This window comes from Solanum verrucosum, unplaced genomic scaffold (genome assembly GCF_900185275.1).
Source record: "Solanum verrucosum unplaced genomic scaffold, falcon-dt-bn FXZP01000052.1, whole genome shotgun sequence".
NCBI classification, from domain to species: Eukaryota; Viridiplantae; Streptophyta; class Magnoliopsida; order Solanales; family Solanaceae; genus Solanum; species Solanum verrucosum.
In genome coordinates, this window is record NW_026020193.1 from 762,611 (window position 1) to 776,516 (window position 13,906).

The window sequence follows — 13,906 nt, forward strand, 5'->3', positions numbered from 1 at the left end:
TCTGAGTCCGAAGAGAATGGACTAAACAAAATGAGGCACTCCATGACAGCCTGAAAGAACTGGCTCACCTTTGAAATCCGATCTCGATCAGTGATCTCCTAGCTGAGGTCTATCAGTAGCCGCCTGAAGATGACCTGTACTCAACAAAGAATGAGCAAGTGCAGTATCAGTACACAACCATAATGTATTGGTAGAATCACACAGATATTCCAGTAAACAACATATACAAGCAATAACCGCACAGTAAGCACACATATGCATAATATATAATCAGTTATCATTTCAGGATCAATGTAAAATTCCACATTCTCAATAACAAATAGATATGGCAGTACAATGGTCCTCTCATGGAACCCATATCCAAATTGTTAGTGTGTTGGAACGTGACACCCGATCCAATTAGTGTGTCGGAACGTGACACCTAATCCAATGTATGTGTCGGAACGTGACACTCGATCCAAAGTATTTGTCAGAACGTGACACCCGATCCAATGTTTGTGACGGAACGTGACACATGGTCCAATCAACAGAACCACAATTGCATTCACACTCATAATATACATACTTATAATCATACAATCAAGTGTTGGTTCATGGTACCAAGCTTGAATCACCCTAAGACACTTGAATCTTCCCTTTCCAAATTCTTTTCGCTTGTTCTTGGTCTAAAAACATACAAATAATGTAAGGATCAATAAACGAGACCTAATTACCCGGATTACAATCGACATTATCAACCCTAGGCCAAATCCCAGATCCCAATACCCAAGTTATGGATTTTCCACCATTAATTACAGGTCAAAACCCTCCCCCAATGATAATTACCCAAGAATCTAAGTTCTGTGGATCGAAAAAATGGATTAAGGGAGTAAATTCCTTACCTTTAGCGCTAGAAGAGGTGGAAAACTATTGAGAACTTTCCCTAGGTCATTTTTCAGCTCTCAAGAATGAAAGTTGCAAAATAATAACGTTTTTGGGGTTTAATCCCAACTTAACTCGCGATTGGGCTGCTACGGCAGACCCCATCCCGCCACAGCGGCCCCTCCCTGGTGGCTTGCGTGGAGACAGAACCTCAGAATTAGTGTTTCAAACCCCCATTTCACAACACACCTTCAACCCATATCATTCAAAAACTACTCGTTCATGCTAAGATCAGTTGCGGGAATTCTACTTGCCCGAATTCGATTTCGTAAAGTCGAACGGGCTGCCTATTGTCTTGGCTATCCACTCTTGTAATCAAATTCATTATAAAATCTCTCATTCATTACCGGATTTCCCTGGACCTCACATGACTCAGATTTTGTTCAAATTTGGACTAGGCTAGGAATTTTCAAGTCACTACTCAAAAGTTTTCTGGCCACAATTCTTACCTCAAAGGATTTTCCCTAACGATGGAAACATGTTGTTACATCGAGAATGCACAAAATTTTGTGTCACCAATGCAAAAAAATCTAACAAAAAGTATAATTGTTCAACAAAACTAGTTAGATATCTAATAGACTATTAAATAAGATATCCATCCTTCACTTATTATACCTACTAAAGATATTGGTATTAAGGACAACCTATCATATAAGGAGGTACCCGTTGAGATACTTGATCGTCAAGTTCTCAAGTTGAGAACGAAGGAGGTAACATCAGTCAAGGTCTTATGTAAGAATCAGTTTGTTGAGAAAGCTACTTAGGAAGCTGAGGAAGATATAAAGAAGGATATGAAGAAGAGATACCCAGATCTCTTTGAGTCCGAAGAGTCTGTTCTTGGTACTTTTTAAATTGAAATGTTGTGTTAATTTACATATTGGGTGTTTGAGCTAGGTGTTAGATGTTGCCACCCTTAGTCTACTAAGCATAATCTCATTCGAGGAAAAATGTTCCCAAGGGGGATATATTGGAAAGAGCTAATTTGAGATTTGTTCAAGTTAGGCTTAAGTTGTGAGGTTTGGGTCAACTTCAAATGACCATAACTTTCAATACCGGGTGAGTTAGGTGGCCCATAAGATATGAAATTAAAGGTGTTTGAATCCTCTTTCCAATGCCACTGAATTTGCTAAATTTTGAGTTCGGATGAGGGAGATATACCAGTTTGAAGTCAGCCTGTCCAACTAAGGAAATTTACCTGAATTAATGAGGGGTATTTCGGTCTTTTCCTTTCCCCATCGGCTTTAAACATTTTAAGTAATATTTTTGGGGTCTAAACTGATTTGGGTCAGTTCTTACAACTCTAAATTACGCTTAGGGTTTTGAGAGGAGTTCAAGAGGAGATGTTCAAGGCGTTCGTCAAGATTCTTGATGTCTGTCGAGGAATTTCACCAAATTAAGGTATGTAAGCTTTCATAGTGTTGGGTTCGTTCACCCACACGCCAATCATGTAAATTACGTCCGTAATTTCGTTCTTGAGGTTGCATGATTTGAATTATTGATGGTTGTTCTTGAGGTTTTGTTCTTCATGCTTTGCTTATCGAGTTTGATGAATTATTGAGGTGAGGATTTCAATATTTAAGGGTTGTTCTTGAGGTAAAGTGAGTAGATTCTTATGTACTTGTATTGGCTAAATGAATCTAAGGAAAATTTGAGGAAAAAAATTGATTCTAGTCGAATTAGGGTCAGAAAATGGGAAACAAATTCATCGGATTGATCTAGGGAAAGGTTGGCGTGGCGCCCCAGATGTGCGAGAAGGTCTGGCGTGGCACGCCAGCAGTGCGCCAAGATTGAGTTTCTGAACTTCAGGGGCTGGCTCCCCGCGCCAGCAGTGCGCCAAAGTCGCTTGCCCCTACCCTTTTTCATCGTTTGCTCTGTCTAAGTTCTTTTAAGGTGTACCTTTACTCCTTTCTGATTCTAACTACTCTAAACTACATCTAAACATTGAGAGATCCTTCATAACATGAATCATAACCCCTGAATTCATAATTCAAATTCAAGGTAGAGTTAAGAATAAAGTCTTGAGAGTTCTTTCGAGTCAGTTTGAGAAGTCTTTCACAATCTTTTAAAACTTGTTTTAAGACTTGAGTTTTAGGATGAGGAGAGTAGAGTTTTATTTTTCAAAATGAATATATGGGAACTAAGTATTCCCAAGAGTAAATGTTTTTACATTTAATATGAGAGGAAACATCGATTTCTAAATGAGTTCATGAGGAGTTTTTAAGTATAATCTCTTTTAAGAGAACCTTTTGAGTAATAAAAGCTTGAGGACGAGTTCATACAACTGAAAGTCCTCATAAACCATGTAGCCAACGTGGTAGAAAGGGTTATAATTTTTAGATGATTGCTTATTGTTTTTAAGCATAGCTTAGTGGTTCAACTGAGTTGAGGATGTCTTATACTCCGGCAAGGTATAGGACAAATCTGGTAGCGTGGGCGAGAAACTGTATCATCACATAGCTCATGGTGATGGACGTTATCAGTTAGAGAATCTCCCAATTTGAGTTATTTTGTGTCTTTACATATAAATAAGAGTTATTATTGTATTTTTAAATACATTGAGTTGTTATCTACTATTTTAAATGTTTTATATAATCTGCATCTTTATTGTTGTTTTTATACTGTATTGAGTTGAGTATCCATGAGTTGAGGTTGAGTTGTGTAGAGTTGAGGCGAGTATGTTTCCTTTTTTCCAAGTTCAAGCTTTTATGTTATGTTCAATATTCCCCTTACATGTTCGTACATTCAATGTATTGATGCCATTTTTCCTGCACCGTTTCATGATGCAGATATAAGAGATCAAGATCATCAACAGGAGCGCCTTGATACCATAGCAGTTGGAGTTAGCTTTGGTGAGCCTCTTTGCTTCCGGAGGATCCCCTATTTATTTCTATTATTTCAATTTTGTTAGGATGATCGGGGGACTTGTCCCGACATCCCTCATAGTATAGAGACTTCATAGATAGGCAGCAGTAGTTCTGGAGTCTTTTTCATTTCCATTGTTATTGTTTAAGATTCGAGTTGGCTTCGTTTAGCCAGTTGAATGTATTTATATATTTATGAGTTTATTATTTTGAGACATTGAGTTAAAACCTTACTTTTAAAGTTCTTTTGTTGTTAAGTAAGTCTTTCGTTGGGAATTGAGTCGGGTCAAGGGTTCGCTTGAGGCTTGTAATGGTTCTCGAGTGCCGGCCACGTTCAGGGTGTAGGCTCGGGGAGTGACAATAATTCTCAAAGCATCAAAATGTTCACAAGAATTTTTGGATTTTCTTCACTATTCAACATGTCAATTTGTCTTTTCATAGACTTAGCTGCCCAATTGGTACTCTCAAATCAAACACAAAAGAAGGAAAATCAATTGGACTAAGTGGTGACAATCCTGGTAACTTTATTATTTTATCCTTAGCATCATATTTTTTTGAAATATTCATAATAATCTGTGAATCTATATAGTACATCAAAAACTGTGATTGGTTGGATCCAAAATAATGTAGATGAAATTTTTTTTTGCCACTAAACCAATCCGTTCCATAATAATAATGAAGATGCCATGTGAAAAAGGGGTACCTTTATTTGCATTTGATTGAATTAAATTGAAAATAAATTTTGACCCACGAGACTTTATAGAAGAATAGAACAAGTGGAACTCATCAATTGGACTTAATTAGAGTTTTCCATCATAGCCATCGGAGAAAGGTAAAAGCTTAATCCTTCAACGTTTGAGAGTTTTTTTTTTCTGAAACCTGATAGTCTTGTGGTTAAATTGACTTCAATACCTAAATTGATTAATAGTTTGGAAAATTGAAGACATTGATTAATTTGTCCTTGGCCTGGGAATAGTGCTATAAGAACATGAGATTTTTCATTTTGTAATTTTTTATGTTTTGGGTGGTGAAAAGAGAGGTATTCAAGAAGGAGAATGATTATTTTGGGAAGGAGAACTTTGTAAAGGAAGAAAGAATTTTTGTACTGACTTGGTTACAGCTGATTAAGGTCACACATACTTACACTAGTATTTAAATGGTTTTAGATTTTTAAAAAAGTCTAAATTTTTTTATCATATTTCTTTAAAAATCTACCTTAAATATTCAAGTTTTGAGATAATATAAATTTTATTAAATAAAAATATATCAAAAGATATTTTACTCAAACTTTCTTGAAGTTCCAAGAAGTATCTGGAATTCTTTGTTATACCAAGAATCAAATTTATTATTTAGCAAAAAATAACACAAGAAATGTGTGAGTACTTTAGAGTAATAAGTAACAAAAAAAAACATAATGATAGCAAGTAGTATGTTTTATTATTAGATATAACGTGTGCTAACAAATTAGAGTTACAAAAGCATGACATAAGTACATATTCGATAATGCATAAGTACCCCTCCTAAACTATGGCTGAAATTTCATTGACACACATTAACTTAATTAGGGTCCTATTATCCCTGGAACTAATTTTTTTCTTACATTCGTGCACCTTTTGTGCTGATGTGACACCTTCAACCAAATAAATTTTTTATGGTTGTACACACGCGTCTGTCACGTGTGTAAAATTTTTTAAATTCTTTTTAAAAAATATAAATTAAAGGACACTTTTTAAACAAAAAATTAACATAATTTTCTAAAAATAATTAAAAGTGAAAAGATAAGAAATCAATGAAAGAAAAAAATTAAAAATTTAAAGTGAGGAAGAAATTAATATAATTATTTCAAAAACAAAGAAAATTATTTCATTATGAATATAATTTCAAAGAAATTCACTATTTTTTCTGAAACAAATAACAGACTCTTAAAAAGACTACTTGATTACTAGCTATTTTATTGAAGTCATCTATTCATAAGTGATTTAGTACTCATTATGACAAAGTAAAATCTCATTAGCAAAAGCCTTGAGATTCACACTAGATGTACCATTTTCCTTCATAGCTTCCTTAGCTAAATCACTTCACTTCTTGACATTTCTTCTCAATTCTTCCCCTTCTTCAGTGTCCCCCATCACGATTGTGATACATCTATTGAACTCATCTCTTTCCGCGACACCACTTTCACTAACATTAACTCTAACACCATTCTTCCAAATATCTTGAATGATTTTTGCATTACAAACTTGATCATTCTAGAGTGGACATGCTACGATAGGTACCTTAGATGCTATGCTCTCTAAAGTTGAATTCCATCCATAGTGAGTCAAAAAACAACCAACAGAAGGGTGTTTTAGAACTTCCACTTGCAAGCACCAACTCACTATATTCCCCTGCTTTTCAAGTTCGTCTTTGCAACTCAACTTGTCCTCCATCTTATCCCCGTCTTGTCCTTCCTTAATCACCCACAAAAATGGCCTCCCACATTTCAGCAATCCGTGACCAATCTCCTCCATCAATTGACTTGATATTTCGGAGTAACTACCAAATGCTATGTAGATAATTGATCCCTTGGCCTTTGAGTTCAACCAATCCATATAATTCTTCGAACTAATCTCAATCATATCAACTAGAAAAGTATTATCATAAAGAAATATTGAAGGAATTCAAGGCCCAATTCCCACCATAGTCACATGCTTTAGAATTTTCAAAGTATCAAAAGTGTTCACAAGAACTCTTGGATTTTCTTTACTACTCAACATTTCAATTTGCCTTTTAATAGACTTAACTGCCCAGTTGGAACTATTCACGTCATCAAACACAAAAGAAGGAAAATCAATTGGACTAAGTGGTGGCAATCCTGGTAACTCTATTATTTTATCCTTAGCATCACAGTTTTTGAAATAATCAGAATAGTTTATGAATTTATAATAGTAAACATCAAAAACTATGGCAGGTTGGATCCAAAATAATGTAGATGGGATATTAATTTTTTTGGCCACTAAACCAACCCATTCCATGATAATAGTGTATATGACTTGTGAAAAAGAGGTACCATTTTATGCATTTGATTGGATTAAATTGAAAATGAATTTTGACCCACAAGACTTTACAGAAGAATAGAACATATGAAACTCATCAATTGAACTTAACTGGAATTTGTCATCATAGCCATCAGAGAAAGGAGCAAAGCTTAACCCTTCAACGTTTGGGAGTTTTTTTATTTTACTGAAAGCGGATAGGCTCGTGGTTAAAGTGACTCCAATGCTTAAATTGATTAATTGTTTGGAAAATTGAAGACATGGATTAATTTGGCCTTGGCCTGGGAATAGTGCTATAAGAATATGAGACTTTTCATTCTTCAAATTTTTCATGTTTTGGGTTGTGAAAAGAGAAGTATCCATGAATGAGAATGAGGAATTTGGGCAAGAGAACTTTATTAATAAATAAGGCATTTTTGAACTGGCTTGGTTACAACTGATTAAGGTCACACATATTTATACTAGTTAATAGATGGTTCTAGATATAAAAAAAAATCTAGAAAATTTATCATATTTCTTGAAATATCTACCTTAACTATTAAGTTTTGAGATTTATATAAATATTTATTAAATAAAAAAATATCAAAAGATATTTTACTCAAACTTTCTAGAAGCTCCAAGAAGTATCTGGATTTATTGTTATTCCAAAAATAAACTTTATTATTCAGCAATAAATAAAACAAAAAATGCATGAATACTTTATAGTAAGTAACAAAACAAATATAATGATAGCAAATAGTATGTTTTATTACCAAATATAACATGTGCTGCCAATTTAGAGATACAAAAACATGATATATTTATTTTTCCATGAATCATCATTATTATTCAGTAAAAAAAACGCAAGAAATGCAAGAGTACTTTAGTCTAATAAAAAGCATAATGATAGCAAGTAGTATGTTTTATTATCATATATAACATGTGCTAACAAATTAGAGATACAAAAGCATGACATACTTGTTTTTCCGACAATCATCATTATTATTCAGTAAAAAAACAAGAAATGCATTAGTACATTAGTCTAAGAAACGAAAAAAAAAAACATAATGATAGCAACTAGAATGTTTTATTAATTATTTTTATCATTCAGTAATAAAATGACGCAAGAAATGCATGAGTATATAGTACTTTAGACTAAGAAATAAGAAAACATAATAATAGTAAGTAATATATTTTATTATCAGATATGTCGTGTGCTAACAAATTAAAGATTCAAAAGCATGACATATATACATATTCAATTGTAAATTATTATTTTTTAAAAATAATCAGAAACATGATAACGTAATTTAAAATTAGAATACAAAGAAGTAAGCATATGAAGAAAAAAATTCAACATATCATACATATATATTATCTATCTACACTATAGTTTTTCTATAGGGTGAGAGTACTCAAGAATAGTATTTTTGTCAGCTCTGATGTTGAAATATGTGATTGTATATCTCATCTAAAAAAATTAACTTTTAGAGAAGACACACTTTTATTTACGTAATTATATATGTTGATACTGCTTAGTTCGAGAAAACAAAAAATGTAGAAATCGATTAAATACATCCAATTTTTTTTTGTTGTATCAGTTTCATTTGGAGAAATAGACATGAATGCTCTTATAGTTGGATTGACCTTTTCACCAACCTTAATGAATAACAAGAACAAAATCTTGTAAAAATAAATAAATAAATAACCATCCCTAGTAAAATGACAAGGTATATTCACTTTGAATAATCAATCTTATTTGCCTTGTATCGCTTAAAATATATTTTCCACCGATCATAATAATTTAAATTTCACCTTCACACTCATTACAAATTTTTATTCCTTCAAACTCATTCTAAAACATCCACATACTTATGAAATGCAATGTAGTGTAGTTAAAGGGTACTTTCAGATTGGTTTTGACAAATTATTAGGCACAATACTCATGTTCTTCATGCCTCCAGCCACCGCGTCTCTCCACACAAAATCTTACAGCTTACCATTACAATTAATCATGACCTATTGTTTTCTTTTCTTCGTTAATATTCTATTCTACATACATATGCTCTCTCATGTTCTTCTACTATTTAATTGTTTGTGTTTGTTGTTTCGAATTTCAAATTAGCTATAACATCAACATTTCTGGATTATTGAAGACAAGATTATTTTTGAATTAATGGTTATGATTTATGCATATTGGGTTTTGGTTCAGGTATGAGTGAGGTGCAGAAATAAAATTCCACAATGTATTAAAGCTAGGTCTTGAATTTTTTTTTTTATTTGCATGACGTCCATTGAGTTTCATTAATTAGGGTTTTGAAATTGTGATTTTTCATTTACTTTGCCTCTGCTTTCTCTTTATATAATAGACTTTGTGTTGACGGTTATATGATTTAAAGATCTTTTACATCTTCTGTAATTTATTAAAACTAGGCTTAATATATTGGCTAATGTTGATTTTTGTGGAATTTTTGTTTCTTTTGCTTAAAGAAAAGATACATAAATAGATTACGAATTAATTAAATACATTCAAAGATTTTTACCGAATTAATTTCATTAGGAGAAATATACATGAATACTTTTATAATATAATTTGCATAATCTTTTCACCAACCTTAATTATAAACAGGAAGAAAAATTGTGTACAAAATTTTCATCTCTAATAAAAGAATATTTAACATTTCTCCATGAAATACCATCTGAAAAGGATAAATATATATAAGAAATTATTGATGCGATGTAGAGTTTAAATTGTATACATTTTCAAATTAAAAAGTTTAACATGACAATAATTTTTTCATATTATCTTTCATATGAACCTTGTTTTTTGTTTTTTTGATAGTAGCCACAAGGGCAACAATACAGTCACAACAAAAAAAAAGGGTTGGTCCAATCGAATCAGTCCATACAAAGTGCATTTGACCTATATAGGTCAAAATTAGCTCAAAATTCTCAGGTAGAATTTCTATGTACTAGATTAGGAAACTTGCATAGTCTCCTCTCTGATTATCTAGGTTTTTGTCACCCCTAGGTTTTCCTATCTGGCGAAATGGGTATCTTGTTAACCTCATTCCTCGTGTTTCAGCTCTAAGCGGTTTTCATTTGGAGATAAATCTAGAACTTCTCTTTTTTTTCCTTTGTTTCCAATTTTTTTCTATTATCATTTGATAAGTTATTTTTCTCATTTTGATGAAGTTTATTTTTCTAAAATAATAATATGAATTAACTGAACTTTTTTTGAAAAAGTATTTCCCAAACACACTCTCAGTTTGTCACGACTCGAGACTATATTATAGTCATAACACGGTGCTTAGAACCACAAGTGATCCAAGCTAACCCATGGTCTGGCATAACACTATGATTCATACAAATACTAACTGAAGATAACTTATGCAGAAGCTAAACTGAGATAAATCCAAAACAACTTAGAAGTCAAAATAGAATTCATTTGAACAAATCATAAAGTTAAAACTACCGTGTGACTGTCCGAAAGCCTCTACTAAGATGAGTTATTGGGACAACCCTCCAACTAACTCTAACTATCTGAAACTGAAAGATTAACACAATGAAACAAAAATAGCTCTTGTCCTTGAAAGATAAGGACTCACCAAGCATAGTTGTTGAAATGACACAACAATCGAACTATTTGCGAGTTGGATACTGAGAGTATGAATCTATATTATAAGACAATATAGCGCAAAAGAGTATGTGTGTAGTACTTTGAATATACTGAATATGTGAGATAGACACAATAATCTAACAAGCTAAACATGATAAATCTAAGATGTTGAACTGAATATAAAACTGAAATAAATTAGTTGATGCAATGACCAAGTAATAATTATAAGCATGTAACTAATCAACACTGTGTTGAGTAAACTAAAATGCAAGGTCATCAAATATCTGAGACTGACTGTGGGAGATACTATTAATCGACATACTCCATCTGAGCTAAATAGAGTCCAACCTGTACCCCAGTTGGAAGGGTGCTTTTTACTTTCCCAGGGTACAAACATTATCTAATGTGGATCTACTAAGCTGATGTCCAGAAAACACTAAGGTGTCAGTCCTGGTCTGACGGGTGACCCTTAAAACCTACGTTGTCACGTAGTTCTGAGACTTAAGGATTGGTACTAAAGGTCTCAGTCTTAACTGACAGGTGATATTTCATCCATATGTCTGCTTGGTTTTAAGTAATACTCTGAACTGAACTATACGGGTAAACCACATAATACTGATAATAGTGGATAGCTCAATAATTGAAATCTGAGACTGAAATATTAAATGTTTTATTTGAACCTATCATATACATGTGGAACTGAAAGATTGAAGGTACAACTTATCATAACAAATTTTGTCATCTTGAATGAAGTACGTAATTTAAGCAACACAATTTCAGAGACATGAATTTCCCTATTCGGAGAGCTTAAGAAAATAACCATATAAAAATATTGAATTTTAGGCACAAACATGTATTTATGGGCTATAGGTCAGTTTCCTAATTTTCTAATTGAATTCTTTGCACTATACCTGTACTTGTGAGATTCGTCCCCGACTCTTAGTTGGGTTTTTAGTGCTAACGATCGCTTATTCTCTTACTTGTCTTGAGGATAAATTGAGTGTTATCATTGCATTATCAATTTTTTATCTTCTCTTTTTATACCTCGTTAAAAATCATAGTATTTTTGTTATTTAACTTCTATAAAGAACTTCTATTAAAAGACATAAATTTCGTCGAAAATAGAAAAATGGAAAAATATTGATTGAGTAAATAAGTTAACGTTATCCTATAATGAGACAAATGAACAACTTTAAAAAAAATTTAGTTTGAACAAAATTTATAATGTAATAACCTTATAAACAGATTTCGATGCAAGTAATACAAAAGTAATTAATAAAAATAAAGATATATTTCACAACAGTTTCTAAAAATGAAAGGTTAATAGTAGAAAAAACCTCCTGGTAGCATGAAATGTTTGTAGAAAAGGTTAATAGTAGTAGACAATCGAAAAACCTCGTGGTAGGATTGAATGTCTGGCACGACCGACGGCTACCTAACAATATAACAATGAGAGAACTACTACATGGCCCGCTCCACATAAACGGGAGAGACCTCAAAACTGGAACATTCCTGTCCAAGTATGTCCAGGACGAAAGAGGACCTATGTCATTCAAGTTAACTAAAGAGCTAAAAAAACCTCCTACAGTGTACCTATACAAATAGAGCATTTAAGGACAAAGCCACTTGGAGGCCTAGCCATAAAGGAGTCCTAACAACAAGCTCTGTATATCATTTTCTAATAAAAACAATGTTGAAACCCCTCAACCAATAAATGAATTTACATGGATTTGGTTACTAAAATGCCCAAATAAAATAAAATACTTCATTTGGCGGTGACAACATAATAGAATCCCCACACCGGACTATCTAAGCAACTTAGGAATAGAAATTATTAAGCCATGCCATATATGCACCACTCCCGAAATGATCACCCACATATTCCTAGAATGTGAGATATTTAGGAAAATGTGGCTAGACTTGGGAGTTAAATATGCAATAAATCATATTATAAATAATGGAGGGGGCGATTGGCTAGTTAGACTGAAATACCTAAGTTGTCCCCTCAGAAAAACATCATTAAATTGATAGGAAGCGTACCCTTTCTTTATATGGACCATTTGGAGGACAAGAAATGAGAAATACCATAATAATATAAGTACGAAAATAAGCATTACAAAGACCATAACTCACTCCAGAGAATATCTTTCACTAACTGGACCCTCGAAAAGAAGCATTACCCCCAAAACCACATACATAAAATGGGAACCTCCAACAAAAGGATTCAAACTAAACACGGACCGTTCGTCAATGGGTAACTCGGGGAGCGGAGGAATAGGGGGAGTAATTAGGAATATAAAGGGAGAAGGGGTATTAGGCTATATGAGCAACCTTTATGCTACAAATTCCTTAAAAGCAGAATTGACTGCACTACTACAAGGAATGGAGTTGGCATTGTACAACAACTTGATGCCACTAGAAATCAATATCGCCTGTGAGGATATGATTTCCCTCCTCGAGAATGACAACACCCAACTTACTCTAATATATTGTCTGATTAGATCTAGAAGGGGGGGGGGGATAATTCAGCATAGCTATCGCAAAGCAAACAAAGTGGCATATGCTTTAGAAAAGGATAGAACTATATGACGCATGACAACTATATTTGTTGCTTGGAAGTTCCACCGTTGTTTGTCTTGTAAAAGCTAGAGGCATACATAGAGGGTACATATTTTGTTAGGCTGACTAAAGCCCATACTAATCTAGACAAATGTATTATTAGTACTACTACTACTCCAAATCCTTTCTGGATAACTATAAAAATAAAATACTAAAAATATTAGAAAGATTACCTATAAATATTTAGCATGTAATGACTAGCAGACATCGAAGAGGAAGGTGTGCTAGCCAAGCATACATGCGCTCTTCAAAGTTACAAAACCTACTTTAGTGAAAGAGACCTTCCCACGGATGCTCTTGGCCCTTTGAAAATGATTTTTTTGGTGTTCAGCCTAGATAAAAACTTGAAACTTGAAGGTTTTTGGATTTATGTCCTCCTTTCATATTTGTATTTATCTTTCGATTAATATGTAACACCCCAAAAATTTCTAAGATAAGACTCGAACCATTTTTTCATTTGTGAATAAGATTTTACTGAGTGACTCTTAATTGTTCATAGGTGGTAAGTTCAATTATTTAGTGTTGGGAATGATTTTGGCTATGAATTAAGGTCACTAGAATCCCCTAGCACAAAGTTGAGTTGAAAGCTTTCTTTCCAATTGAGTTTCACTATGAGTTTTACTTGGGTCAACTTCAAATGACCATATCTTTTAACACATAAAGAGTTGGGTGGCCCATGACCTACCAAATTTAAGGTATTTGAGTCTTCATTCCAACGCCGCCAACTTTGCTTAATTTCGAGCTCGAAGTAAAAAGTTATATCCGTTTGAATAAAGCCTTTCTAGTTAAGGCATCTGATTCATTTTAGAAAAGGGTATTTTTGTCTTTTCCTTTTTACCACTAGGCCTAGCACTTTTGTCCTCACCCAATTA

General features: G+C 33.2%; 1 pseudogene; it reads right to left on the reverse strand.

Moving 5' to 3' along the window:
- Window positions 1–5,761: 5,761 nt before the first annotated feature.
- LOC125829419 (UDP-glycosyltransferase 75C1-like) lies at window positions 5,762–7,192 on the reverse strand (annotated as a pseudogene).
- Between the last annotated feature and the right edge of the window lie 6,714 nt (window positions 7,193–13,906).